The 4,645-nt window shown below is 33.8% G+C and overlaps 1 pseudogene; it reads right to left on the reverse strand.

Annotated features, from left to right (window-relative positions):
- Positions 1-415: 415 nt before the first annotated feature.
- On the reverse strand, positions 416-4,372 carry LOC112419340 (FBD-associated F-box protein At1g66310-like; annotated as a pseudogene).
- Positions 4,373-4,645: the final 273 nt, after the last annotated feature.

Raw genomic sequence — 4,645 nt, forward strand, 5'->3', positions numbered from 1 at the left:
AAAATGATCAATAGATAATGAGCTCTTGGACACTTAATATGGTTTGTGTAGAAACAAAGTGTAGGCCCAAACACCAGGGCCCATGATGGATGGTAGCTATAGTTGCACGATTATAAATAGAGAGGCTAGGTCTCCTTTGCATCACTATGACTATTTTGCTCATTAGTGGTTTGCCTCATTGAAAACCATAAAAAACTGATTAATATATATACATAGGCTTTTTTAGATAAACAACTAATTAATCGCTTATAGGACAAGTGTGTCACATGAGTCATTTATTTATAATATATTTCAATAATAAAAAATAAAAAAAATAAAAAAACCTAAAAGAACAATTAACATTGTATTTCATATCAAAGTAAATAATTATACAATGTCTGTACGAATGAATTAACAAATAACATTACAGAATTCACTACAAAATTACAAGTCGATATTGCTCATTTACTTCATCTTGAAGCATCTTATGAATAAAATTCTTGTCAAACGAACAACTATCACAGCCTTCAGTCCATCCTCCAGCACCTATATAAAATTTGTCACCAGAAGTGAAAGTAATTTGTTTAAGGGGGTGTATTGGATCATGATTCTAAGAGATTTTAAAAGACTTTTTTATCATGAAAAAGTCTTGTGGTATTCAATCAAGATTCTTTTCAATTTTAAAAAAGTCTTGTGTTATTCAATCAAGATTCTTTGTCATTTAAAAAAAGTCTTGTGGTATTCAATCGAGACTCTTAATCACTTAAAAAAAGTCTAGTGGTATTCAAAATCATTCAAATTTTGAAGGATTGTTTAATAAATCAGATTTTGATGGATTTTGTGGGATTTTCTAGTGAAATTTTACCATGAAAAAGTCTTTCATGAAAACATGAGATTTCTTAAGATTGTTTTTTTCTTTTAAGATTTTACTATCTCTCCCTCTCTCTCCTCCCTTCTCTCTTACTCTCTCTTTTCCACTCCTCTCTCTCTCCCCTTCCTTCTCTCTCTCTCTCCCTCTCTCTCTAGCTCTCCCGTAAAAAACCTCTCTCTCTCTCTCTCTCTGATTCCTTCACTCTCTCTCTCTAGCTCTCCCGTAAAAAATAAAATAAAATAAATAAAAGAGTCTTTGTTGAGATTTTGTGAAAGAGAGTGTGTTATGATATTTTTTTCAATTATTTCTTAAAATTCATAAAATCTGTTGAAATCCATAAAATCATTTCAAATCCTTTAAAATCTTATGAATTAAATCCATTGAAATCCTTAATAGTCTTTTAAAATCATCAAAATCTTGCAAAGTCTTTTAAAATCCTCAAGACTTTTTTAAACAAAAATTATCCTTTAAAATCCTAATCCAATACACCCCTAAGTGAATTCACATTCCTCAATATGTTACTGGCTAACTCAATTGCATTTATGGTGCAAACAGAGCCACGTAGCTCAACATATTTCAAAGCATTATGAGAAATCCCTGCATATTCTCTTCTTTGCCTCTCAAGTTCAACCATATGCGAATTATCCATATGTGAATTTCTTATCTGAAAATTCAAAAAATAAAGATCACAATATTGATATAAGAAAATTCCATCGGACATATAACACTTGTGCATGACTTATTCAATACTTTAGTTGAAATAATAGGTTATTTATTATGATTAAACCTATGTTTTTGATAAGGTCAAACTGCTAGACTAAAACGGATAACTTATAGCTTACTTTTGATGCTTTCGACGTTGTATTGTCTATTTATTAATGAATTTATCTACTTATCTCGATGACTAGGCCTCTTCCCTTAAGAATCTGAGAATTATTGTCTATAAAAGAAGTTAAATGGTACTATTTTAAAATGATCAAGTGAAAATATAAAGAGTTGAATAACTAACCGTAAGTGAAAGTTTTTGAAGATGCTGAGAAGCCATTGCAATATCTAAAATTCAAAAATAGTCCATATTTGAATCATATGCGTCGTCGATAAAGTGCTCCAATGTTCTGAGATTTTGAAATCGAATCAAGATGGTCGACAATTCTATCTGTTTACACCAATAAAGTTAAAGTGGATTAATAGCAGATAGTAACTCGATTATTTATAAATAGACAGTTAGACAGTCAATAGTGGCAGATACTTACATTGAACACTTAGAATTAAGATATATTTACAGACCAATATATTCAGTAAATATTTATTATAAATTAGTTGATATACTACAACCTTGATAGAAACAATAAAATATAAATAAACATCAAATAACAAAAACGGGTTTTGACTGATTTACCTGTGAATGGTTCAAGATCAAAGCTAAATTCTCAATCTGATTTAAAGTTGCAATTGGACCAAAGAGATATGGATTTTTGTCTCTCTTAGCTGCACTCCAAAAAACATTCAATAACTTTGGAGCCTTAACATAGAATGCCTTCGTGTGACCACTATATTCAAAGGATGAGAGGTTGAGTGCATCGATAATTATGTCAGGAGTGCGTTTTCCTTCAAAGGCACAGTCGATTATGTTCAAATGACGCAGCTTTGGACTGATAATTTCCAATTCCCATGTGATGCTGCAGTTCTTAAAGGTGACGTCCTCAAGTTGGAGATATTCAGAAAACAAAAGTGGCAGGACAGTAAGTCGGAGACATTCAGAGAGTCCGTCTAACACAATTGTCGTCAAATGTTTCAGTCCAGATAACCCAACACGTTTAGAAATTATGCTACCTCGAAAGCTAAACTTGGATAACATATGAGCCTCCTTAATGTTGATCTTGTGTACTACACGGCCATTACAAAAATATTCAAGAGATGAGAGATTTGATGCAATGATATCGATATTCCTCCTCTCAAGCAGTTTAACCCCACAATTAAGAATGTTGAAATGAAACAATGTTGGACTGATTATTTTTAAGTCAGACTTGAACTTGCAGGTATCAAGGGTGAAGTCTAGAAGATGGATGCAGTTGGAAAGTAGTCATTGAATCATATCCTGCTTCACATCGACTAGACGCAACACAAGAGTTCTCAAATTCTTCAAACCAGAGAAGTCCGTTGTTGGTGCTACTAGGTGGCACTTCTCTAAGTGCAGATACAGGAGAGAATCAGTTTCAGAAAAGAAAGCAAAGGGAAATGTGTATGGCTCTATTTGATCCAAATAATATGGACTAGGAGGATCATTAGTTGTTTGATATGAGAAGAGCAGTTCAATACGTTTGACACCCTTGGCAATTCCTTTGGAAATCATTCTGTCAATGACGTCACTGTGTTCATGACCTAACAAGAAATTGAGTCGGATTGAAAGGATGATGGAACCTTGATAATGCAGCATGACTTGATCCAATCTAGTGGCAAATTGAGATTGAAGCCCTTGAAAGAGTGGAAGACATTTTGGCAACTCTTGAAGTGTATTATAGTCGTCAAACATGTTATCGAGATCGATCTAATATTGTTTTGCAGCCTAATCATCTTGACAGGTGGATTTGGCACTTGCATGCCTCCAACAGTTATAATGTTACAAGTGCTTATAATCATCTGTTGACATTCACCAGTAACAACTTGTCGGTTACTCACATGACTGAAATTTGGAACAAGGAAGTGCCTTTGAAAATCAGTCTCTTCGCTTGGCGCTTGTTACGTGATAGATTACCTACAACGGACAATTTAATCAAAAGACACATTTTACATCCGAATGTTCATTTCTGCGTGGGGCGATGCGGCATGATAGAAGAGGCAAAACACTTATTCATCTCTTGTGATTTTTTTGGCAAACTTTGGTATGGCATTTCTCACTGGCTGGGTTACCAATTAGTGCTTCCGGAAAATGTGTTAGACCATTTATATCAATTTGGCATCTTTAGCGGCTTCTCTAACAGCAAACGCTCAACTCTTAATCTTATTTGGCTATCTTGTGTGTGGGTGATATGGCTTGAAAGAAATGCTCGCATATTTCACCAAAAAGAAGCTTCTTTTAATCAATTGTTAGATAAAGTTAAGCTCCAATCATACTGGTGGCTGAAAGCGAACCGACCTAGTTTTGTTTTCTCCTACCATTCATGGTGGTTGAACCCTTTACCTTGCTTAGGAATATTTATGTAACAAGGTAGCCTTCTTTTTTGTTCTTGTTTTGGCCTTTTGGCACTCTTGTAATTGACTCTTTTAGCTGGGGTTTTGTCACTCTTTGTGATGAAATCTCCAGGCTTTCAGTATTTTAATCCATTTTAGTTTCTTCAAAAAAAAAAAAAAATGTTATCGAGATCAAAGTTGAGGTCCATTCTTAATCCCCCATTCGTGAAGCCATCGTTTGGACAATGTACTTGTTTTCACCAAATCCTTCCAACTTAACTTGCTAAAGATATAAGATAGAACACAGTCAGGCAACTCACTCTCACTCTTGAGTTTTTTACTCCTCTTCATTGTTTGTTTCTGCAACCAAGCAATAGTATTAATTAATTAATTAATTATTAGCATAAACAATTAAAAGAAACTTTTATTTGATTTGATCTTAGTAATTTCATCACGATGCCACTACAGAAGATACACAAACAGAAGCAATCGACGTACGTTAAAAAATTGCAGTCAGATTGAGATTCAGATCAGAAGCAATTGAGAAAGAGTTTGGATCGCCTTATGCACAAACAGAAGTCGCTGAATTTGAGAGGAAAACAGGATTTCTTTCTAGTTTAGTTC

The sequence above is a fragment of the Medicago truncatula genome, chromosome 2 (genome assembly GCF_003473485.1).
Source record: "Medicago truncatula cultivar Jemalong A17 chromosome 2, MtrunA17r5.0-ANR, whole genome shotgun sequence".
NCBI lineage: Eukaryota > Viridiplantae > Streptophyta > Magnoliopsida > Fabales > Fabaceae > Medicago > Medicago truncatula.